The sequence below is a fragment of the Engraulis encrasicolus genome, chromosome 7 (genome assembly GCF_034702125.1).
Source record: "Engraulis encrasicolus isolate BLACKSEA-1 chromosome 7, IST_EnEncr_1.0, whole genome shotgun sequence".
NCBI classification, from domain to species: Eukaryota; Metazoa; Chordata; class Actinopteri; order Clupeiformes; family Engraulidae; genus Engraulis; species Engraulis encrasicolus.
Window position 1 is genome coordinate 4,145,119 of NC_085863.1, and position 27,012 is coordinate 4,172,130.

A 27,012-nucleotide genomic window follows, 5' to 3' on the forward strand; every position below is an offset into this window, starting at 1 on the left:
AGAGAAGCAGGTCTGCCTGTGCCTGTGCCTGTGCCTGTGCCTGTGTCTGTGTCTGTGTCTGTGTCTGTGTCTGTGCCTGTACCTCTGCCTGTGTCTGTCCCTTTGCCGGTGCCGGTGCCTGTGCCTGTGTCTGTGCCTGTGCCTGTGCCTGCGCCTGCGCCTGCGCCTGCGCCTGTGCCTGTGCCTGTGCCTGTGCCTGTGTGCCTGTGTGCCTGTGCCTGTGCCTGTGTCTGTGCCTGTGCCTGTGCCTGTGTCTGTGCCTGTGCCTGTGCCGGTGCCGGTGCCTGTGCCTGTGCCGGTGCCTGTGCCTGTGCCTGTGCCTGTGCCTGTGCCTGTGCCTGTGCCTGCCTGAAAACATGTCAGAAGCAGCAACAGGGGTCAGAGGAGGACTCACGATCAAAATCAAAACAATCTCAAATCTTTCTTTTTATGCTGGTTCTTTTTTTTATCTTACTCTTCTTGTTTACTTGGCGGGAAAGAGCGGAGCCATTACTGCTGAAAAGGTGAGCACAGCGAGACGCCTGGCTGCCTGGCTGGCTGACGCACAAAGGGCTGAGCTCGAGCTGCAGAGAGAAAGAGTCTTTTTTAATTGTTTACATACCAAGGAGACTAGAGGGCACACTACAAACCCATCAGGGAGCCCATGGAACCTTGAAAGCATGGAAGCTAGCATGGAAGCTGGAAGCCTGAAAGCGCCGCTCACAACATCGCTTTGGCTCCAGCAAAACTTTAAGTGTGCAACAGAGACTTGGTACCAGTGGTGTAGTCTACGTAGAACGCAGGTATACGGAGTATACCCACTTCAAAATTTCAGGGGTTTCAGTATACCCACTTAAAATTGATTGATCCATTATTTAGAATAGCACAAATATATACAGTATACCCACTTCAAAAAATTCTCAAATATACAGTAAACCCACCACAAAAAACTAGACTACACCACTGCAGGGAGCCCATGGAACCTTGAAAGCCTGGAAGTCTGGAAGCTGGAAGCCTGAAAGCGCCGCTCACAACATCGCTTTGGCTCCAGCAAAACTTTAAGTGTGCAACAGAGACTTGGTACTCAATCGTGTTTTGTAGTAGTAGATACTGATTCTAGTCAGTTCAGCTGAATTGAATAGGCTAGATACAGTAACTGTGTTTCAAAGTAGGCCTTTAGCTGTTTGAATTGGATGAAAATGGACACATAGTTTGATCTGTCTGCCTTGCCCTCTCTGTGTATAATCCTTAATTTCCTTCGGGATTAATAAAAGTACTCTACAAAAGTACTCAATTCTCTTCCGTGTGTATAATGGGTTGTGTGACGGAGTATGTGATGTGCATTGTTTCCAATTTCTGTCATGACAGAGTGTATGGATATAGGCTAAAGATTAATGTATATATTGGTAGTGGTGGTGGTGATGGTGGTTTTGGTGTAATGTAAACCAAGATAAATGGTATAGACTTGTGATAAACTGAAATATTAGGTCATAAATATTGTATCTTTTGGTGCAGGTGGAATCACTGTTTACTGAACAAGCACAACAGCATCCTAACAACATTGGTATATGACATTACCTTGAGTCTTACATAAGAGTAAGACTTGGTCATTACCGTTTCGGTAATACCAACCTTATTATACGTAGGCCAAATAGAGAAGTTTGGTTATCGTAATAAGAACTTGTACATGACCTGATGACAGGAGATGGAAAATCAGCGGCACGCCATGTGTCATTTTTTTTATAAAGCTCACGCCCAGTCTGACTCCAGAATCATTGGGGGGGTGGAGTGTGTGTGTGTGTGTGTGTGTGTGTGTGTGTGTGTGTGTGTGTGTGTGTGTGTGTGTGTGTGTGTGTGTGTGTGTGTGTGTGTGTGTGTGTGTGTGTGTGTGTGTGTGTGTGTGTGTGTGTGTGTGTGTGTGTGTGTGTGTGTTGGGATGAGTGGGTGGGTGTGGTAGCGGGAGTCCTTGCCAGCCTGAGCAGGCAGCGGCCTGTAGACACACAAAAGGAGTTTATTCATCATGCACTATGGGTGTGCAAGTAAGTCTACACCATGTGGGCATATAGGGGCACACAAGTCCCCAAATAAAATAGCTTAAAAGGGTAAGACGATCCTCCTTCTCCATTTCTGAGTAAGATTTGCATGGACGGCAACAGCAATAAGGGTCATATAAGTATGCCTATGAATGCAACGGGAAAGTAAGAAATGTGGGCTAATTTCAATTCTTTGTATGACCTGTGCATGCTACATTACATTACATTACATTGCATTGCATTTGGCAGACGCTTTATAACCAAAGCGACTTTCAAAAGAGGACATAATCAAGCCAACATCACAAGCAAATACAAAGTGCACAGGAGATATACAGAACAACAAGTGCAGTTGCAAAGAGGGGTTAGGTTTTTTAGTTTTTTTTGTTTGTTTTTTAAAAAGAGTAAATAACGAGTACACACACACACACAAACATGCATGTAAACAAATTGACAATAAAACCGACTTGACTCGACTTGACTTGGCTTGACTTGAAAATGATAAATAAGCTGTTGGTTTGCCGTTTCCTCTTTCTTGTTTTCTTCCGCCTGCCCCCCCCTCAGTCTCCCCTGTGTCCTCCATATTCCTGGTGTCCCCTGGTGCCCATATGGTTTCCCCATTCTCACAAACACAACTATTAAAAACCAAACCCCGGCCCAGCCAATACAGTTTTGTCCCTTTTCAAAAGCGCACTGTAGCCTAATGACATGACAAGCCTGTCTGTCTTTGAAGAAGTTTGTTAGAATGATAATGATCACATTCTATTGCATGGATTTCTTAGGAATTCTTAGATTACACACTGTCAACTTTTGTTAGATTCTTTTGATTATAATGGAATGATTCAAGATTCAAGATTCTTTTTATTGGTCCCAAAGGAAATTTGTCTTGGACAGCTGTGGCATAACACACAGCACTGATACACATGACAACATTTTTTTTTTAAAAAAATGTGTATATTGGATCAATTTTTGTTCGATTCTTGTGATTATAATGGAAAGGGTGTATATATCGGAGCTGTTGGGACTTCCTGTGAATAGAAGTCTGACTATATCACCTCTCCCCTCCGTCCCTCCCTCCTGTGAATAGCTCTCTGACTATATCACCTCTCACTGTCCCTCCTGTGAATAGAAGTCTGACTATATCACCTCTCCTCTCCCTGTCCCTCCTGTGAATAGAAGTCTGACTATATCACCTCTCCTCTCCCTGTCCCTCCTGTGAATAGACCTCTGACTATATCACCTCTCTCCCCGTCCCTCCTGTGAATAGACCTCTGACTATATCACCTCTCACTGTCCCTCCTGTGAATAGAAGTCTGACTATATCACCTCTCCTCTCCCTGTCCCTCCTGTGAATAGAAGTCTGACTATATCACCTCTCCTCTCCCTGTCCCTCCCTCATGTGACTATCACCTCTCCTCTCCCTGCTCCTCCCTCCTGCCTCACTCCTCTCAACACATTTATGATTTCACTGACACATTCCAGTCGGCCAAATAGTGAGCCATACTTCCATGCTTTCCTCTCTTGTCTTTCTCCACACCCTCTCTGTCTCCCTCTCCCTCTCCCTCTCCCTCTCGCTCTTCCCTTCCTCTCCCTTTCCCTCTCTTCCCTCGCTTCCGAAACCCAGAACATCTGGTTGCTTTTAGCTGGCAGGGTTACGAGGCGCACATGTTGCAGATTCGGCTGTTGCGACACTGCGGGGTGTGTGTGTGTGTGTGTGTGTGTGTGTGTGTGTGTGTGCTTGTGCGCGCGTGTGTGTGTGTGTACTTTGTGTGTGGTGTGCGCGCGCACGTGTGTGTGTGTGTGTGTGTGTGTGTGTGTGTGTGTGTGTGTGTGTGTGTGTGTGTGTGTGTGTGTGTGTGTGTGTGTGTGCGTTGTGTGTGGTGTGCGCGCGCGCGTGTGTGTGTGTGTGTGTGTGTGTGTGTGTGTGTGTGTGTGTGTGTGTGTGTGTGTGTGTGTGTGTGTGTGTGTGCAGGCACAGCTGACAGCTTTGGGCCGGGCCTGGAACAAAACCATCTGAGAGGCCCACTCAGCCAATACACAACATAATGAGGTCCAAACATCTGCGCCCCCTTCCTCCCCTCTCCCTGGGCCCGGGGCAACTGACCCCTTTGTCCGCCCACGTGCATGCATGTGTGTGTGTGTGTGTGTGTGTGTGTGTGTGTGTGTGTGTGTGTGTGTGTGTGTGTGTGTGTGTGTGTGTGTGTGTGTGTGTGTGTGTGTGTGTGTGTGTGTGTGTGTGTGTGTGTGTGTGTGTGTGTGTGTGTATGGAGATGACGTGTCCAGGATGGCAGCTGGTCAAGGCTATGTCATATCGCTCAACACAAACACACAGGAACATAAATTTGCCTTTTTCAAGAGGTTTACAGAGACTTGGGATATCAGGCATGACATATCCCGTAGACGGAGTTTAGGGAAAACGGCTTATTTACACCCACAACTCTCATTGCTTATGTACAGAGAATTAGTTGTTTACTTCTTGAATTAAGTCATTTAGAAGGATACATTCTGATGAATGCATGCAGACGCCTTTTAGCCGACAATGCATTCAGACCCTTAGCAGTCATGACAATACTATCCCGTAGACCAGACGTGGGCAAACTCAGGCCCGGGGGCCACATGCCGCCCGCTCGGCCATTTCATGCGGCCCTCAGAGCCTTTCAAAGAAAAAAAATGCAGATTCACATGGTAACTCATTCTTCAATAAGCTACCTAAAACAAGGGTCTTGGAAACCTAGATTACTAGTCTACATCTAGATACAATTAGCAGGAACAACTGACAATGGTGTAATTATGCTGCCATAAACCGTTTCTTATTATTGGCACGGCCAAGTTGCCTACGACATCCGGCCTTTTGGTCAACTTTCTAAACCCAATGAAGCCCAAAAAAGCCAAAATAATTGCCCACCCCTGCCGTAGACTGAGTTTAGAAAAAAAATAATTAAAAAAAAAACTTATTTACACCCACAACTTGCATTACATGTGTACAAAGAATGAGTTTACCTATTGAATTAAGTCCTTTAGAAGGATAGGGCCTACATTCTGACGAATGCTGTGACATTTAACGACAGCACATTCAGACCCTTATCCAAATATGTGTTTATTTGTGTGTTGTGTTGTGTTGTGCATAGCAGACAGTTGAGTAACTCTAGCAGCAAACTACTTCAACATGACGCTTGGTTTGTTTGTGGTTTGTGGTTTAGAAAAAGAAGAGACAAAACATGTCCACATACCGGTTACTACTACTTAAGGAAAAGTCCAACGAGGGACTGACTGAACCCAGTAAGATGGAGCTATCATTGAGTAACTAATATCAATTTTTATTTTGTGATCATTTAAGGGCTTTTTGTGCTTTTATTGGCTAGTGAAGAGATGGTAGGAAATGAGTGGGAGAGAGAGAGAGAGAGAGAGAGAGAGAGAGAGAGAGAGAGAGAGAGAGAGAGAGAGGAGAAGAGAGAGAAAGAGAGAGAGAGAGAGAGAGAGAGAGAGAGAGAGAGAGAGAGAGAAGGGGTAGGGTTGGGAAATGTCCCAGGCCGGATTCGAACCTGGATCCCCATGAGATGCTTTGTCCAGCTCCTGTGCCACTAATGTGTGCACTCTCTGCTTTCTAGGATCTAGGCTGGAAAGGACCCAGGCTCAATTCGAACCCCAGACCCCATGGGAAAATGTTGCCCAGAGCTGGTCAGGTGTATTACTGTTTTATGAAGAAGAAGAAAAGTTTTGCACACTCCTTTGGATTTTTTCTTGCATCATGCCAATGAATGCATAAAAAGAAAAAAACTTTTAGAAGAAAAAATCCAAATGAGTGTGCAAACTTTAAAAAAAAAAAAAAAAAAAACAGGGATCGTGCCCAGGTAAAGGCACAGGTATATTACTGTAGCACTATCCACAGCAAGCCCAGTAGCAATTGATTCAAATTCCTGAAACAAGTTTCCTTTTCTGGGATGCAATATTGAAATTCACTTAACGGGACAACACAAAGCCAAAAGCATTTTTTTGAGCTAGCCTTTGGCAGCGACTCAAGCGTATTGGACTAGCGTACTTGTATGATGACTGTGCTATTCCCCCCTGGACCAACAGCTAAATTCCCAACATCTAAAATTCACATGAAAACCCTCTGACTTACGATACTCCTGTGGGCAATTCTGAAAACATCTTCATGATACTTTCATGCCACCGTGACTAAATTAAAGTCATCCAGCTGCCTCTTACATTATATGGTATTACGTGTTAAAAACCGAGCTTCCCACAAAGAGCTACAGTACTTGTGGAAAGCCATGACAGTATTCAAAGGAGTTTGGTTGACGTGATTATGCGATTCCCGGCATAAAACAGCAAAATTCCCAATGTGTAAAATTCACATGAAGACACTCTGACTGGGTTATATTACAACAGTTTCCCAAATTAGGGGTAACCTTTGACCTAGACATAGACTACTAAACTTAAAGGGACACTGTGCAGGAAATGGTCAAAAAAGGTACTGCAACTATGCTGCTTATTGAAACTGGGCTGCCTATTGCCAAATTTGATCTATACATGAAAGTTTACTAAGTATTAAACAAATATTTTCTTGTATGGTCCAAGTACAGTCATTTTTGCAGATAAAAATGGCTATTTTTGGAAATTTGTTAAACTTCGGCTTTTTTTCGCACACCTCAGCTGGCAGGTGCGTCGGAGATGGCACCATGGGTCACTCAGCAACAGTTCAAAGAAACTCCCGCACACTGACCATTTCGCTGTTCTTTCTTTAATAAACGACGCGTTTATTAAAGAAAGAACAGCGAAATGGTCAGTGTGCGGGAGTTTCTTTGAACTATTTTTGGAAATTCAAAATGGCGGACCATGGAGAAGATCCCCCTTTTCATATATGAAAAGTGCAATTTTTCCAGTCATAATGAATACTTGAATGAATTTGATGCTGGTGGTAAGTATTCATGAAAAAGGTAACATTAGTGAATGGGCAGCATGAGTTCCGTAAATAAACAACTAAGAATCTCACACAGTGTCCCTTTAACAAAGCATTGAGATCCTCTTACAGTAAGGTGAAGTCATGTTCCTATGTATTTCTGTTAAATGGTATGACAAAGCCTCAGCTACAAATAGCTGCCGTCCTGCATCATCCCCACACAAACACAAACAAATACAAACACACACACACATTCTGTTTCAGTTCTTGAACATTTAGGCCACAATTATCATCAGTGAAACACAGTTTTTCCCTCTGACCTCACTGGTTGGGTGGTTCCGCAACACTCCGTAAGGAACATTTTGGGTCGGTACACAGCTTTTTTTTCATTTTCACTCTTTAAAGCCACATTTTGATTATGAACAACACACACGTTACTGATCTTGACAAATGAACAGCCCAAGAAGACCACCGCCAATGTTTTAGTCTTCTGAAGTTTTTCGTGGTACTTCTAAGTAAACTTCTAAGTAATAAACTCAAGTCAGCGATTCTTGGCTATATATACAGTATATATACTGGGACTATATGTTGGAGATCATGTTGTTGAGTGTAATTTCACAGTATATATTAATGGCTAGTTTGCTCTTGAATTATAGTAGTAGATGGTGAGGGTGCAACAACAAAATAATGTTGGGGTGCAACAACAACTAGTTGTGAAATATAGACCAAGAGATCCCAGACATTTTTTCTCTGAGCGTCTTTCCCATCCGTTGTGTTTTTCCAACATGTCATGAAATGAGAAGGTGGAATTCTTTTTTTTAACCTTGTGACTAACACCGATGACAGAGGATATTAGGCCAGACAGGATATTAAGCATCTACTATTTTAGTACCGGTAGTTCTTACGTGCTAATAACTATGTCATGGTGGTGGTGGCACAATCAGAATTCAAGGAGACAAGAGACTCACCCAGACTGTGTCAAAGAGACAAGAGACTCACCCAGACTGTGTCAAGGAGAGATTCCACTGCAATAGGGTGCTGTAATTAATCATCTTGCAAACAGCATATTGCAGACATGGTTCTACAGTAGTGTAAGCGTTGTGGTGTGTGTGTGTGTGTGTGTGTGTGTGTGTGTGTGTGTGTGTGTGTGTGTGTGTGTGTGTGTGTGTGTGTGTGTGTGTGTGTGTTGCAATGCACCAAGACACTATACCGTAAATGGGCAAGGTGCCCATGGGGCCCAGGTTCGAATCCGGCCCGGGGTCATAGTTCATTGCAAATCTCAATGTTAACATAATGATATTAAAGTAGGCCTGTTGTTTTTTGATAAGATAGAATGAAAAATAAATGCAGCCAAACAACTACACAAACTAGAAATGCACTCAAAGAGTGAGAATCTCACAATGTTGAAGAATCTTTTAAAAAAAATTCTGGGTCCGGATCGTGATCCGGATCACCACCAAAATGTAATCACTTGATCCTTAGGTCAATTCCAACAGCTCTAAAAAGCTTCATCCAAATCCGTTCATAACTTATTGAGCTATCCTGCTGACAGACAAACAAACAAACAAACAGACAAACAGACAAACAGACAAACAGACAAAGGCGATCGAAAGCACAACCTCCTTGGCGGAGGTAATAACCTATACATTACACTGCAGTACTGTCTTAACATAGGCTATTCCAAATTGTATCCCTGTTTTAAGGTGTCTGCTGCTGTTGCATAACTACCGGTTTTGGGATGATATTTTTTGAATTGGCCGAAATTCTGCTTTAATGAGGTCATCCAGGACACACCCATCTTTTAAGGAAGCGTGTAGGCCTATACATTTGATCAGTTCCATAACTTGAATCAATAGCTTTTCAACAGGGTAAGTTGAGGTATGATGGTATATGGAATTGGTCTTTGGCAGAGTTTCACATTCAAATCCCACCCTTACCTCCATCCATGACTGAAGTGTCCCTAACCCCACAATGCAAGAAACAAAGAAACCAAAATATCGTTCTTTCCCCCTCTCCAGCAGGGCAGGGTTTGCAAGTTACAAGTTACAAGAACTTGAATGTATATGGCAGGATGTTTTGTTTTGTGTTTTGTGTTTTCTGTCTCATTTCAAGAGACGTCAACACCGAATGATTCAATCAGGAATTTTAAGTTCTTTCAAAACAGAGAACTTTAGTAGAACACATGTTTATTAAACGAGCCACTCTACTCTAAGTGACTAACATCACTCTTAAGGCTTTATGGATGTTAAATAGAGGCGATAAGTTTGCCCGTGTGCTCTCTAGATGGAGTGCAGCTGTGTACGATCATCTTCGGTAAACATCCACTTTGCCAGCAGTGCGCCATGCAGTCATGGCTGGACTGGCCATAGGGCACACAGGGCATTTGCCCGGAGGACTGCTGATGATCTTGGCCTGGGCCTCCCCTAAATGGTATCATTCGTCATGCCGCCACAGCAGGTCTCTTCAAGATAGTTTTGGCTGTTAGGGTCAAAATAGCTCATATTAGACGACTAACATTTTGTCAAAGGCTTCATTGTCTCTCTCAATGACTGGTAGACCGCTTTTGGCTAAAAGGCCCGGCTTGATTTTTCATCCCTGTCCAGACCTGCATGCAGCATTACTCACAGAGTTGGGAAATGGGTTTCGTATGTCACTGCTGTGCAACGCCTCTCCCCACTTCATTAAGTAAAACCCCAAATAAAGTATTTGTGCGCAAAAAGTTTAAGTTCTCATGTCCATTCTTCCTGCTTGTATCGCCTTGCCTGCCTGTTCCTGCTCATCTTTCCCATATCTACTGTAGCCCTGGGCATCATTAACCCCTTAGCGCAGAGCCTATATTATAACTTTACTGTCACCAAAACTGTAATGGCAATGTCTTAATCTGTTACTTAAGGCTCTCTGAACTATCATACCAATGTTGTTACGATGTAGTTGAGTATTTTCAGCAAATAGTGAGTAGGCCCACCGGCGACCCCATCTATTCTGCAGTAAGAGGCTACGTCAAACCCTATAAATAAAGTGTTTGTGCGCACAAAGCTGCAAGTTCATTCTAATGTCCATGAGAATGAATACATTACTCCTGCTTGTAATGCCTTGCCTGCCTGTAATACATTACTCCTGCTTGTAATGCCATGCCTGCCTGTAATACATTACTCCTGCTTGTAATGCCATGCCTGCCTGTTGAATACATTACTCCTGCTTGTAATGCCTTGCCTGCCTGTTGAATACATTACTCCTGCTTGTAATGCCTTGCCTGCCTGTAATACATTACTCCTGCTTGTAATGCCATGCCTGCCTGTCCGAAAACTCAAAAAGTGGATTAAAAGGGAGCTCATCGGTGTGCAGTTCATCTTTCCCATGTCTAGCCCTGGGCATGTTTGCGTGCCCCCCCTTTAAATTGTGTGGGTCAGTCTCTAAGAAAATACCAGAAACCCAAATCCATCAGCCCCTGAAGACTGTCGGCCCACCAGGAAATGCCCTGTTTCATGTCTTCGCTATACAACGCCTTTCTCCACTTCATGATGTCAAACCCTATGCGCACAAATTCTCAAATGCACTGCCAGACTACCAGTTCAGACCTGCACATCTCCATGAACAGCAGCTGAAACCTTCGCCCCTTTGTCATGTCATGAGTGGTGTTGTTGTTATCATCCTCCAGGCCCATCCCAAAAGTATCCTGCACCACCACCACCATCACCACCACCACCCTCAGCAGCAGCATCACAATCTTCATTATGATCCTCCTCCTAATCTTCCTCCTCCTAATCATCCCCATCATCACCATCATCACCATCATCATCATCATCATCATCATCATCATCATCATCATCAACATCATCGTCACCACCACCACCACCATCATCATAATAATCATCATCATCATCATCATCATCATCATCATCATCGTCACCACCACCACCACCATCATCATCATCATCATCACCACCACCATCCTCATCCTCATCCTCATCGTTTGGTCATGCCTGGCCAGATCCTGCTCTGCCAAGCGTTTCCTGTTGCCTGAACATTGTGCAACCTTTTCAGGTCGTGGCAGGCTGGCAGGTGTTGTTTTTCCCATATCGTCTCTTCCCTGTCCCGTATAAGGGTGACTGTGGGTGCACACTGTAACAGAGAACCATACAAGCAGCGTCTGTGATGGCTATCGCTGTGCAAACACAGGGGAGAGATAAGCGAGACATGCGTGTGAGAAAAAGACAGAGAGAGAGTTAGAATCAGAAAGTCGAGAGAAAGTTCAATCCGTATCCTGGCGATCATGGCCGTAACTATCATTGAGGACACAAAGGTCATGTCCTCTGTATTTTTTCCTCAGAAATGTACAGTTTATCTATGATGAAAAGCGATATATGATTATCAATGATAAATTCAGTCTGTATACGCCACCTCCATTTATCCGCAAGACAGTGATCAATGAAAACAATATGAAGACTTTGACTGCAGTTTGAAGCATTCTATAATGTACAGCAGTGGTTTTCAACCTATGGGCCGCGGTATGGCAGGTGGGCAGTGAAATACTTTTCTAAAAATTTAAAATATCATTTGTGTGGGACTGTATGCCCAAAAATAAAAAATAAAGTTATTTCCTGAATTTTATGTATTGTTGTTGAGTATGTCTTAAGAAGTATCTTTCAGGAAAGGGGGGTGGTTGTGATTGGCTGCTGACTACAATCAGCTGCGGTTCGGACCGCTCGTTGTCATGGTGATGATAAAGCAAAGCTAATTACCGCGGTAGCAAAATGGATCGCTGGTTAGCAACAGGGCGACTTAAAAGAAGCTTTGGGAGCCCCTGATGTACAGTAGTACAGCACGCAGTATTTGACCTCGGGATTTGAAAATGTCTCGGTACGGCCCCGCTGGCGATGGATTTCTTGCGCAACCTTCGCCTCTCCCAGCAGGACGCCTCTCCCTCCAGCTACTTATAACACAGTGCTGCAGGCCTATATGGGTCATTGATCATTCCCATTCAAATGCACCTCATTCTAGCTATTCATGCGAGTGCACAATTACCTAATCACTTGGTAACCTATGCAATAAAGGCATCAAACCAGGTTACATGGTAATTTGTGTTACTTTCATAACTTTGTTTGGCTATGGAATTATGAAGTTTGCCATTTAGGAATATACAGTATTAAATATGTTTTTTTTCCGGAAGTGGAGAGCTACATCCTCACAAATGTTTACTTTCAGCATACAGATCTGTTTATCTGAGTTGAACTTTCACTTTTTGGCTGCTCAGTGTTCTGCTGTCTTGCGTATTCTGTATTCATGTATGCGACTGGACATCTTCATTTCCTTCAGGATTAATGAATGATTCTACTCTACACTACTCTATATTCCACGTCCCAAACTAATGAACTTCTCTGTCAAGACTGATGCTCAGTCATCCAGGTGTTTCTAAGTAAGTAAAGAGCTCGGGCTTCTTTGTCGGAGCTTGAAGGTACGCCTATTTCCTTTCAAGGCCTTCCTCTGTTCTGGTCCAGTGGAGCACATTGAACTACCTCTGAATATGAAATGCGCTGCACAAACAAGCTGGCCTCATCTTGCAGTGCCTTGACTTGATTATATGGGGTGGGGACCGTGGCTGGATTGGCCATAAGGCATACAGGGCATTTGCTCGGTGGACTGCTGATGATTTGGCCTGGACCTCCCCTCAGAGTTAAATAGACCATTCATTTTCCCTTTTGTGGTCAAAATAGCTTGTGATTTGTGACTAAAACATTGTCACAGGCTTCAATATCAGTTCAGCTTCAATGCCTGGCGTACCGGTTTTGGCTGAAAATGCCTGGCCTGATTTTTTTGTCCCAATCCAACCCTGGTGAGGACCAGGAGTTTGCATTTCTGAATCACAGCAGGTGGACCCACAAATCAGAACACACGGCCTCTTAAAATGACAGAGTACTCTCATTAGTCACAGACAGGGCCGGATTAATGCACAGGCTAGATATGGCTGCAGCCTAGGGGCCCCACCACAGGCTAGATATGGCTGCAGCCTAGGGGCCCCACCTTCCAGGGGGCCCCCTGATTGGCCAAAAGTGAAAAATTGCAGAATTGTGACTAGATGCAATATTGAAAAAAATATATATAGTTTTTATTCAATACAGTTGGTAGACATATTATCCTCAATCTCTAGCTCGTAATTATGACACTACCTCGGTAAAATTTTGCCTTCTGGGGGGGCCCACAGCAACGTGTAGCCTAGGGGCCCGAGGCCATCTTAATCCGGCTGGTCTGGTCATAGACTACTGCTGGTGTGCAAGGCTGATGCGCATGGATGGCTGAGGTGCAAAGGAAGGCATGATGGTTTGAGAGAGAAATGATGCAGTGGCCTGGACAGAATTTTTCTTTTTTAAATCTCACTTCAGGAGAAGTGGGTGGACTGCGCACCCCCGCGTACCGCGCCCACTACACCCCTGCGAATGATGCAGTGACCTGATCTAGCCCTACTAGAGCCACATAAGGAGGAGGATATAGCATGTGCAGGGCCAGATTAAAGCACAGGCTAGATATGGACAGACTAGGGGGCCCCCACCAGCCAGAGGAGCCCCTATTGGACAAAATTGTCTACCTAATTTTATTGTGGAAATTGCGTTCTGCCAGGGCCTACTGCAACCTTCTCATATTGTGTTACCATTAACAACGGCATTTTCACATTTTATCAGGGGACAAAACCCAAACCCCCAACAACATAGGCTCTCTAACATCAGGCCTAAAACTTTGCATCTTTGCATTTTGTAAACTTGCGGCACCCATGCAAAGGGGCCTTTCTTGCTGTCTGGCCCAGGTCCCCATGGAGTGATAGTCCGTCCCTGCACCTGGCCTTTTGCGTTACGATGCCACGTAAGAGGGGAACCTTTGGCTTCATGCAATAACGAGGCTTACAGCTAAATATAGAGCCTAACTTTGACGTCAGCGTATTAAAGCGTTGCGTATTAGAATGGGTTGCGGAAGGCTGAAACATAAAGACCACAAAAGCGCAGACACTGGCTAGGTCATGACTAAGGCTGGTTTGGATGAGGCCATTTTAGTTTCAGTTTCAGTTTTGCCACCACAAATAATCCCATTATGTTCTCAAGAGATGTGATTAAGTGTAGGCACCTGTTCTCCCACGGGAGATATTTTGGAAAAAAAACCTCGGTAACACTTTCTATGAAGCCCATATCTATGGCGCATTATGAGCACATAAATAAGTAAGGGTTAACGTTCGGCGAGAAGGTCGCTACCGTGGAATAGCAGCACGACAGAGAGAATCTTTAGACCCCGACGCGGAGCGGAGGGGTCTTGTTCTCTCTGAAGTGCTGCTATTCCACAAAAGCGACCGACTCGCCGAAAGTTAACCCGCTTATTATATGGATATACTTAAATGATTCACACATGGAATGATGACCTCAGGACTCAGTCATGCAGTCATGCAGTCACATCCTCTTTTTTGTTTACAACCTTTTGTATTTTGTCTTAACTCCATATACAAGCAGGAATAGATCCGGTATTGTCTAAAAATGACCAGGATAACGACTTTTTCCAACACCCGACCGTCTTCCCTTTAATGACCAGGGTCCAAACTCACCAACAAAAGGCTTTTGAGAAATAGGCTATGTTGCATCACACCTTGACCGTCAGTCAGAGCCAAGTTTATACTTGCACTTCTAAGAGGCGGAAGATTGCAACAGCAGGCGGAACCCAAACAGAGACAGGGCACTGTGACTGGCTGATGACTCAGGCTGCTTTTGAGAAGCCGATTTCAATCACTCCTGTGACTACCTGTCACTGAAAACCCCAGCGTGTTGCCAAGAGGTATGGACAGGGCCGGATTAACATAGCCTGGGGCCCCTAGGCTACATGTTGCTCTGGGGCGCCCCCGGAGGGCAAATACTGCGACAAATTTACATAGACAGTGTCATAATTACAAGCTAGGAAGTAAGGATAACATGTCTACCAACTGTATTGAACACAACAGATACATTTTCAACATTGCATCTTGGCATTGTTTCGGCAACTTTTTCCACTTTTGGCCAATCAGGGGCCCCCTGGCAGGTGGGGGCCCCTAGGCTTCAGCCATATCTAGCATGTGCATTAATCCGGCCCCGTATGGACCATGATGATTAAGTTGAGGCATCTGCCCTCCCTTGATAGGGACATATTTGGAAAAAAACACTCAGCCATACTGCACTTATTTCTGTAAACTGAGCGTCTGCCATGGAATGCTGACCTCAGAACTCAGAACCACAAACTAATGCAGTCATTTAATGATGACCACAACACTCCCCTCAAGCGTCACGTATTAGCAAGGTGACACATGTCGGAAAATGTGATGTACATTGGTGTATGTCATGGGTTCAGTGTGATATGTGGGTGGTTGACGTTTAAGGGCGTAACGCCAAAAAAAAAAATCCAATTCCTGAAAAAATGTATTGAAAAAATCGGGAAAAAATAAAGCACTTAGTGGTCCGTGGAATTTTGCCTAATTTTTGCCATTTTTGAGAAAATGTGTCCTGCATCAACACATTGCATAGGCATGTCACACCGCAGGAAAATGAAGTCGCACCACAGGAAATTCACTGCATTATGGCCATTTTAATCCTTTTGTATACATGACTGACATCTGAGCTCATGTTAACTTGATAATGATATTGTGTTTAATCTTAATATGTGTTTTCATTTATAAAAAACTTTTTTCTTCTATAAGAGCAGTCACACCACAGGACACCATAAAATGAACCTAAGCATTGCGTGACAGAAACATTGCAATATGAAGACATATTAAGAGGTTAATAGTCACCTAAGCTTCCACAGCACTCTCCAATAACTGAGGTACTGACTGGTTAGGAGCCAGTCTTAACGATCCGTATAGTTGGCCTTGCAGCTGCCCATTCACAAACATTGACATACATGTCACCCCACAGGACGCAATTTGTGTTACGAAATTGAACTTGTAGTTAATATTACTGTCTTGAGTTTTTTTCACATTCACATATCTTAATATAAAGTTAATATTTATGCAATCATGCCAAATGCTTCATATATTATTCAAAATGTTGTTGGTTAATTTATATATATATTATATTCCAGGTTTCATTAATGTTACAGTCACACCGCAGGATATTTGACTTATAAACCTTTACATAAATCTTAACAAAAATGTTTCTTCTCATCTAAGACTAATATGAAACATAATGTATCACATCTTCTTTCACTGACATTTGTTTTTTAAAGGAAAAATAACAGTTTTGTAGGTTTTTAACCAATGTTACGAAAACACAAGGCGTCACGTCTCCCACCCATGTACACTGGTGTATGTCATCGGTTCTCAATCTCAAGACCAATTTTCAAGGATGATCACGGCACAAATGACAAAACTTTGCTTGGCTAGAAGAATGTCGTTACTAGGCTGAGCTGCTCAGAAATTAAATCCATTTTGTATTAGGCTATTCTTCTATCAGCATCTGTGGGAAGAAATAGTGCTGTGATATGATATGCCTATATTATATTACTAACACGAGCTAAGAGTTTTGTGGCTAACATTTTAGGTCTTAGGACATATTACAGTAGGAGCGCTGGCAACATGCCACAGGCCCCCAGTGCTCCCCAGACCCTACTTTTCAAATCTCCCAAAAAAAGGGACACTGTGTGAGATTTTTAGTTGTTTATTTCCAGAATTCATGCTGCCCATTCACTAATGTTACCCTGTTCATGAATACTTACCACCACCATCAAATTCTAAGTATTCATTATGACTGGAAAAATTGCACTTTTCATACATGAAAAGGGGAATCTTCTCCATGGTCCGCCATTTTGAATTTCCAAAAATTGCCATTTCTCAAAAATGACTGTACTAGGACCATACTAGAAAATATTTGTTTATTACTCAGTAAACTTTCATGTTAAGATCAAATTTGGCAATAGGCAGCCCAGTTTCAATGAGCAGCATAGTTGAAGTACCTTTTTTGACCTGCGCGGTGTACCTTTACAACCGTATCTCACTCATTTCGTGAAGTATTCATGAAAAAAATAGATTAATTTTCGTGGTGCATTCACGTTATTGCCCGTTTATTTCGTGAAGTATTCACGAAAAAAATAGATTAATTTTCGTGGTGCATTCACGTTATTGCCCGTTTTTCGTGGTAGGGCAACGAAACGCTGCCTATTCACTTGAATTGCCCGACTGTTGCCTAGCGACCCACTAGTTTGATGTCCTTTCGGTAGCCTACCGTCACATGGTAATCAAACATTTCAAACAAGCAATTTAGGGTTAGGTTTAGGGTCAAGGTTAGGGTTAAGGTTAGGGTTAAGGTTAGGGTTAGGGTTAAGTAGGGTTAAGGTTAGGGTTAGGGTTAGGTTTAGGTTTAGGTTTAGGGGACATAAGGCGTAAGTACCGAAAGGGCGTCGAATTAGTGAGTCTCTGAGTGTATCAGCAGTGTTCTGTCAGCACCCCCTCCCCGCCCCTGCAGACGCTTGGATAACCATAGCAGCAGTGGGGCAATTCAAGTGAATAGGCAGCGTGAAAATTAATCTATTATTTTGGAGAAGACTTTACGAAAGACGGGCAATAACGTGAATGCACCACGAAAATTAATCTACTATTTTCGTGAAGACTTTAACAGTAATAAATCAGTAAGTTGCACAGAATGGACGGCTGATGTTCAACTTCACAGATATGTTACATAACATTACACTCAGCTGACCCTTTCTTAGCATCCAAAGCAACTTAGTTATTTAGGTACAGGGTATTGGTTACATTCCCTTGGAGCAATTGTGGGGTTTGGTGCCTTGCTCAAGGGCACTTCAGCCATGGATGGAGGGGCTCGTAAGAGTGGGATTTGAACCTGCAACCCTCGCTCTGATCTAAATGCCAGCGCTCTAACCATTGAGCCATGGCTGCCTACACGATGTTGAATGTATACATGGGTTCACCGTGTTTGTAAACATGATATTGTGAGGAGGGGCTAGACACTGGGAGCCAACCACATGAGCTATTTTTTACTGACAATCAGAGGTTGAGTTGTGCGCAGTTAGTTTCGCGCAGTCAGGAGAAAACAAACATTTAGAACAGGAGTGGGTAACATATGTCTCGAGGGCCACAGGGGTGGGGAACCTATGTCTCGAGGGCCACAGGGGTGGGGAACCTATGTCTCGAGGGCCACAGGGGTGGGGAACCTATGTCTCGAGGGCCACAGGGGTGGGGAACCTATGTCTCGAGGGCCACAGGGGTGGGGAACCTATGTCTCGAGGGCCACAGGGGTGGGGAACCTATGTCTCGAGGGCCACAGGGGTGGGGAACCTATGTCTCGAGGGCCACAGGGGTGGGGAACCTATGTCTCGAGGGCCACAGGGGTGGGGAACCTATGTCTCGAGGGCCACAGGGGTGGGGAGCCTATGTCTCGAGGGCCACAGGGGTGGGGAGCCTATGTCTCGAGGGCCACAGGGGTGGGGAGCCTATGTCTCGAGGGCCACAGGGGTGGGGAGCCTATGTCTCGAGGGCCACAGGGGTGGGGAGCCTATGTCTCGAGGGCCACAGGGGTGGGGAGCCTATGTCTCGAGGGCCACAGGGGTGGGGAACCTATGTCTCGAGGGCCACAGGGGTGGGGAATCTATGTCTCGAGGGCCGCAGGGGCGGGGAACCTATGTCTCCAGGGCCGTTTGCAGCCCTTGAGGCCGTTTTATCCGCCCCCCCGATATGATTTTAATTTTATACAGCTTCACATGAAATGTGACAAATATTTTGTTAAGAAAAGTCAGAAAATACATTTGCAATACAATTAAGTTATACTCAGGAGATCTAAAGAAGGTGGGGTCTGTTTTAAAGGTGCCTGTCTTCACTATAGGCCTAAAATGCAGGGGGAAATCCTGGTTTGTGTTCATAATGCGGCCCTCGGAGGACTTTTACGGCCCTCCGATGAATTTGAAGTGGCCCCTCGAATGAAAAAGGTTCCCCACCCCTGGTTTAGAACCTGTGTAGGTGCTTCAGGCCGTCTCCAGCTGCAGGTGTTCCTCGTCGCCGTGGGAACATGATGGCTTTGAAGATTCTGATCCTAATTAGATATTAGTTCAGCTAACTGCGGGCCCCTCTGCAAGCAGCACACATCAAAGCATCGCGAAGGGCATAAAGAGGACTGCAGGGACATGAGAGAGGTTGAGGAAAAGATGGCGTCTGATCTGCCGTTCACACACACACACACAGAGCAAACTCCAGACCACATAGCTGGCATCATCATGCCGATTAACCACATAGGCCTACACTGCAGACCCCACTGTGCTCTCTGGCTCCATTTGAATTCAACTTTATCCAATGAAAATGGGCAAACTTGTTCAGTTTAGTCAGGAGGTAGGCCTATTAAACATCTTGCTTAATATACTTTCATTGCTTCATAAAATAAATAACATTACTTTCGTAATATCCTCCTCTACTGTAATGACGAACTTCTTACTGTAGATGACAGCTACCACCAAAGGTGAGTGTGTGCCTGTGTTTAAGGGTTTTTTTTCTTCCGTTTCTCCTTTTTTGGTCTTTGTTCCTCTAATCCGTGCAGCTTGGCACGCGCACGCGGCCCATCTCCATGGAGACGTGTGGTGAGTGGGAGGAAGTGTTCCGGGCCACTGAGCATGCTCATCAGGCTGCATCACATCACACAGCTCAGCTGAGACACACTCAGGCCATGTACTGTACAGCCCACCAGCCAGATGATTAAGATGCATCATGAAGCTCTTCTCCTGGACACCAGCTCAGCTGAGACACGCTCAGGCCACGCACTGTACAGCTCAACACTCTTCTGGACACCTAGATGATGATTAAGAAAGAGGCATAATGAAGCTCCTCTCCTGGACACCAGCTCATGCCACGTTCTGTACAGCTCGCTGCCCTCCTGAGGGGAACACTAAGAAGTCAAGTCAAGTCAAGTCAAGTTTATTGTCAATTTCTTTACATGCACTGGTCATACAAAGAATTTGAAATTGCGTTTCTTTCTCTCCCATGCAGACATAGACTAATCTAGGTAAGGACATAGACAGTATAGACATAGACAGTACTCATACATGGACATAAGACAGTATGGACGTAGACATTGCTCATACAGACATTTAAAGTGCAAGACTGGACAACAGAAGACTTGTAGAGAACATACATTAAGAGGAGGTATTTTGTTGTGCTTTTTCTAAAAGTCCTTTATAGCGTTCTGACATAGTAATAGTAGCATTTGAAGAAAAAAAAAATTAAAAAAGGTTTATTAAATACACCAGCAGCAGTATGTGTGTGTGTGTGTGTTTGTATGTGTTTTGTGTGCGTGTGTGTGTGTGTGTGTGTGTGTGTGTGTGTGTGTGTGTGTGTGTGTGTGTGTGTGTGTGTGTGTGTGTGTGTTTAGTGCAGGTAGAAAGTGCGGTGTGCGTCCGTGTGTGTGTCTGTGTACCTGTGTATGTGTGTGTGTGTGTGTGTGTGTGTGTGTGTGTGAGTATGAGTTGTGTGTCAGTGTGTGTATGTTTGGGTTTAGTGCAGAAAGTGTGGTGTGCTTGTGTGTATGTGTGTGTGTGTGTGTGTGTGTGTGTGTGTGTGTGTGTGTGTGTGTGTGTATGTATGTGTGTGTGTGTGTGTGTGTGTGTGTGTGCATGTGTATGTTTTGAGTTAGGGACTGTACGTTATTTACCGGGGGGGGAGGGCTGGTGCGCTGGAAGTCCGGTCAAAAAAAAAATCATGGCCCCCCCCTCCACCTCAATTTTTTTCCCCATGGCCCTCCCCCCACTTCAATTTTGTTTTCCCATGGCCCTCCCCCTACATGTACAAAAATGTAATATGTAAAATTGGTAGATGAACAACCATCATGACAACAGTCAGAGTAGCCTACATCAAGGGCGGTTGTCTGCACTATTATGTGCGATCGATATCAGTGGATACCTATGAGAAGCCGCTAGAATCTACCTCTGCGGCTGCATGGGATGCCTTTTAACTCCACTGTCACCAAGACAAATTGCAGGGACGCAGGAACTCATTTTGACCAGGGGTGCTGTAGTCAGCAAAGGGTCTGGGAGTCCTCTCCCAAAAAAAATGTTTTTTTTAGATGCAATTCCCTGCATTCTAATCAATTTTAGGATGAAGAATGGCGAATCCCATCTGACTAACTTCTTCATGTTTTATGTAGCCTAACCAAGGATGACTAGATTTTACCTTTTTTTGTTTAACATTTCACTTCAAAATTATTAAGTTCTTCTTATGGAAGGGAAACGCGCACCTAATGTGGAGGTGAGGGAGTGTTCAAGAGCAAATCGCGCTGCCGTGACAGTTTCTCTCTTCTCCATGGGCAGTCTACAATGTGTGAAATTAGTAGAAATGCATGACTAGGCTATGCGATGCACTTGTGAGAGGTGACCGGGCTTTCAAACAATTTAGATTTTCTTGCAATTGCGACTGTGTATCTCAAGATGCATACGATCAGGACGCCTTGTCTCCCCGCCCGCGCACAAAAGCAAGCACACGCAGACAGGCATAGGCCTACTGCTTCCCGAATGTGGCTAGGCTACACTCTGATGGCCAAAGAGTTTGTGCTGTGATCGGCGAGAGAAGTGGGTTAAGCGCCAAAGCACAGGGAGAGTGTGAAAGCCACCTTTAGTTTGCATTTGACGTATCCATATTTAAGACGCACTAAAAGGTGCCGCTAAACGGTGGTCAAATCAGCAGCAAGAGGCAAAAGGAACAAATCGCCACCACTACAAAAGTCCAAAACTACAATAGCACAGCCATTTCACACCGCGGCAATTCAATTTTGGCAACAGTTATGATAGACAAGCCACGCACACCATCGGCTGTGCTAGATTCACCCCATAGCCAACTCCGAGGCTAAGATAGACTTCACCAGCAATAGACAAGACCTAGCCTACCAATGTGCTACTACGAATCCAATCTCCACCGCAAGAAACAAAAGTCACTTCTACCTGACACGATGCACAATTTTGGTGACATTCCCTTCTTCCGTCGCACTTTAAACTCACCCAATTCCTTGCTTAGTTGGTCCGTTTTTGATCACCAAAGTGCTCCTCCAATGGGTTTAAGACCGTGTATGTTGATGCATGCCCAAGCCAACATATCGCTGTTAATACCACTTTTATTACTACCTTGACACCACAAGCTAAACAAAACAAACGTCTCTCTCGGCGGTGCTATGCGACCATTGAACACAGATGTAAAGCACACGGCGGTGCCAGTAAATAAAATCACGACTTACCAGAGGCTGTGACCACCAGTTGACAACACCTCTCCAAAATTCCTCTGGAAATGCCCATCCAATTCGTTGTCAAAACTTCCCAAACTGTTTAGCCCATAGGCCTATAGTTCACCTCAGCTAGTTTGATATTTGCTCACGGGCATTTTCTATGATGCTCAATGTTCCTCCGTAGCACTAGCAATCCTACAGTGGAAGAGAGTCAGCGCGGGCAATCTACAGTAGCTGCACCTGATAGTTTTTTGACAGATACACGCTTCAGTGCTAAAGTATGCACCCGGGACCTTGCATCGCAAAGCGATGTGTCTCAGAGCATTTTTTTTTATTATTATTTACAAAAATAAATGAAAATAAAATAAAATGAATTCGTTTTTTTCCCATGGCCCTCCCCCTAACTCCGATTTTTTTTGCCATGGCCCTCCCCTCCACCTCATTTTTTTTCATCATGGCCCTCCCCCCCCTACGCACCAGCCCTCCCCCCCCCGGTAAATAACGAACAGTCCCTTAGTGCAGGTTGAAAGTTCAGTCACAGACGTAGTAGTGCAGGTGGAATGTTCAGTCGCAGATATGGTGGTGGGGATGAGGGGGGAGCGTTGTCAGTGGCCTGGCTGGCTAGAGGCTGACAGTGAAGGGAGAGTGGGTTGAGTGTTCAGTATCTTGATTGCTTGATGCATCGTGCTGCTTGCAAGCCTGGTGGTACGGGAACGGAGGCGCCTGTACCTCTTTCCAGAGGGCAGGAGGCTGAACAGTTTGTGTGCAGGGTGGCTTGTGTCTTTGATGATCATCAGTGCTTTCCGGGTGAGGCGTGCGGTGTAAATGTCCTGCAGGGAGGGGAGTGGTACTCCAATGATCTTCTTCGCTGTGTTCACAACACGCTGGAGTGTCTTCCTGTTTTTCTCCGTGCAGCTTCCTCCCCACACTGTGATGCAGCTGGACACGACGCTCTCTATGGTTCCTCTGCAGAATGTTGTCATGATGGAGGGTGTAGCACTTGCCTTCTTTAGTTTGCGCAAGAAGTAGAGACGCTGATGGGCCTTCTTCGCCAGTGATGTAGTGTTGGTGGTCCAAGAGAGGTCGTCGCTGATGTGCACTCTCACTCTCTCCACAGCATCACCGTCGATGGTCAGTGGTGGCAGTTGTTTTTGGACCCTCTGAAAGTTGACGACAATCTCCTTGGTCTTGTTGACATTCAGCAGGAGGTTGTTGTCTTTGCACCATCTGGCCAGCAGGTCTACTTCTTCTCTGTAGTGGGTCTCATCGCACTTAGTGATGAGGCCCACCAGTGTTGTATCATCCGCAAACTTCACTAGATGGTTAGTGCTGTGGGTCGTTGTGCAGTCATGTGTCAGCAGCGTGAACAGCAGGGGGCTGAGAACACAACCTTGCGGAGCCCCCGTGCTCAGGGTCAGGGTGCTTGAGGTGTTATTCCCTACCCATACTGCTTGTGGTCTCTGCATCAGGAAGTCCAGCAGCCAGTTGCAGAGGGAGGTGCTGAAACCTAGTTTGTCCAGTTTTCTGATGAGTTGTTGTGGTATTATGGTATTGAATGCTGAACTGAAGTCAATGAACAGCATTCTCACATATGAGTCTTTATTGTCCAAGTTGGTTCTGGAGGTAAATCACCTAATAGAAGAGCCTCCAGGCTGGTTTACTCCTTAGTGTACAGGCCCCTGGATACCAGCTCAGCTGAGGCACGCTCATGCCACTTACAGTTCACCAGCCAGATGATTAACATAAAGGCATAATGAAGCTCCTGGACACACCAGCTAGGTGATTCAGAAAAAGACCCACATAATTACACCATTAATGTACAGGTATAGTGTAACAAGACTTGAACGTGAAATTTGGTGTCTCACAGGAATATGATTGGGCCCAAGCCAATGAAACAGCTCACTCAAGCGCAGGCACATTTGAACTACTATATATGATGGGAAATAGTGGCCATGAACTATGAGTTGAATTTAAGTACATGCACGCAGACTTTTGGTCAGTTTTTCAAATAAATATTGGGTTCAGCCCACAACTCCACTCCAGATTTTGATTTTGGCCCTCAGTCAGTTTGAGTTTGACACCCCTGAGCTAGATGATGAGGATATAATAGAGGCATGATGAAGGTACAGGTAAAGGCAGCCAAAGGAGGCCCAACATCTTCAGGGGAGGTGCTTTGCTACAGTAAGCACTGTCATATGGCATATGCATCATCATGTGTGTGTTGCCTTGTTGTGATAATGTGATTGTACATGTTTTTGTATGTTTTAGTAGGATTCTGTTGCTGCTCCAATTTGTGACTTGTAGTGGCAACAGTAGTACATTGTCTGTTTTTAATGCGTGTTTGTTTTTAGCTCCTTGCCCAGGGATCACAGTAACACTAGCTTCTAGCTAACTCTGGTACTAGATTATGTCTTGCATGGCCCCTATCAAATAAGCAATAAACTAAACTAAACTAAACTAGCATGCAAATGTCTTTGACACCACAGCTCACTGCTCTCCTGCACACCAGCTAGAGAAGGGCCAGGGGGTGCCAAACTCATTTTGAGTTCAGGGGCCAAATACAGCTCATTTGATCTCAATTGGGCCAAACCAGCTGACTGTGGCACAAAGAAATAGCACAACAAAATGGCACAACAAAATGCTGTGGCACTCTCAGACTGGGTTACATCTGCATCGTAATTTACTGCACACTCACAAACACACGCCATGCACAAGTACACACACAGACACACACTCTCCCTCTCTCTCTCTCTCTCTCTCTCTCTCTCTCTCTCTCTCTCTCTCTCTCTCTCTCTCTCTCTCTCTCTCTCTCTCTCTAGAATAATTAATTGAGCTAGCACTGACATGGTGTGATGTATTGAATATGCCACATTGTGTATGTAAACGAAGTTTCGTTGTTCCCTTGATGGCTGTGGTCATAATGTAACCTATTTGTTGAGGTAATTAGCTACGCACTAATGCACTAAGTAAGGGTTAACGTTCGGCGAGAAGGTCGCTACCGTGGAATAGCAGCACGACAGAGAGAATCTTTAGACCCCGACGCGGAGCGGAGGGGTCTTGTTCTCTCTGAAGTGCTGCTATTCCACAAAGCGACCGACTCGCCGAAAGTTAACCCGCTTATTATATGGATATACTTAAATGATTCACACATGCGGGGACATTTCTTTAGACCTATTTAATGTTAAGATTGTTGCTGCGCAAAACAAAACAGTGCCGTTGTGGAACACCGCAAGGCAACAGCTAGGTAGGCTAGCCAGGACAACAGGTGTTGTCTATTGCAGCAGCTGATTAGAGTGACAAAAGACCGGACCCCCTGCGGAGTGATATGAAACATTCGCTTTAGCCACTGACTTGTATACAAGCCAGTGGCTTTAGCAGTGAACGTATTGTTGCCATTGACAGCGGTAGCCAGGACAACGGGTGCTGTCTATCACAGCAGCTGATTAGAGTCTTGTTGAAAAGTCGCTTTAGCAGTGAAAAGTCTTGTTGCCACTGACAGGGGTCTGTTATAGACCAACCCGTCCGTTATCGAAAAATAACAGACGTCCGAACGTTGGGGAGCCCCGTTGAAATGAATGGAGCATTCGACAGATGACGTCACAACCATATAATAATGCCTGGTAAATGCATTACACAGCACTGTATTATTTCCTCTGTTGAATAATTTATAACTCCGAACTTATTTTACAGTGAACTCCTGATAAAGGTAAAAGCTATTGGTGTGTGTGTGTGTGTGTGTGTGTGTGTGTGTGTGTGTGCGCGTGTGTGCGTGTGCATGCGTGCGTGCGTGCGTGCGTGCCTGCGTGCGTGCCTGCGTGCGTGCCTGTGTGCGTGTGTGAGCTGCCATTTTGTCTTGATGCTTGACCATGGGGGGTAGATTCAGGTAACATAAATTCATCCAAACGTCTACGAAGAACTTGCCCTAACGTTGTGAATGACTCCTTGCTCTTTGAAGTGCAAAGGCAACATGAGTTGTAGCAGAACTGAATTGCAGATGGGCTGGCAAATACTGAAACTTCAAAGTAAATACACAAAAACATCTTGATATGGTGATTATGGTGATGATTATATAAACTGTCACTCTGGCTCCCGCTGTTTGAGGGATAAATCTGTACATTTAATAAGAAATGAGCTGTTTAAAAATGTGTGTCGCTTGTTCAAAACCTAATTCATCCGCTGAAATAAATATGAACAGATGTCACAGATTGAGCAGGGAGGGATGTGAAGCTCCCCGGAGAGGTGTCACATGCTTACAGTACAGTTACACCTGCCATCCACTAGAGGGCACTAACAGGAATAAAACTAAACTGAATGAGATGTATTGAACAATTAAATGAAGTGCTGCCTCAAAGTACTCCCACAGCCCCTTAAGAATCCTCCTAGAGAATCTGTGGTACTCCCTCTCCATTCATTCCTCTACCACAGTGATTTTCAACCTATGGGCCGGGGCCCACTGGTGGGCCCTGAAGGTGTTCCAAGTGGGCCTTGAAATCATTTTCTACAAATTATAATCATATTTTGGTGTGTGTTGCTATTGATTTATTTGAGTTTTATTCTTTATTGGGTCAGAAGTGGGCCTTGAACATTTGTGACAATTGCGAGTGGGCCCCACGTTGGAAAAGGTTGGGAGCCCCTGCTCTACCAGATTTGTGGCTCTGTGTCGTCCTTCCTCCCGCGGCGGGAACAATAAGATTCCACTATTTTACTGCTCTCTATCTGTTCAAATTTACTTGGATACGGTTTAAAATCGCTTGAATATCCTCCTTGTAAGTCACTTTGGTCAAAAGCGTCTGCTAAATGTTATGTCATGTCCATGTAATTCCCTCATCTTCAAGCAGATCAGAACAGCATTTTTTCCCCCTTTTCTTTCTTTTGTGGGTGGGGTTGGGGG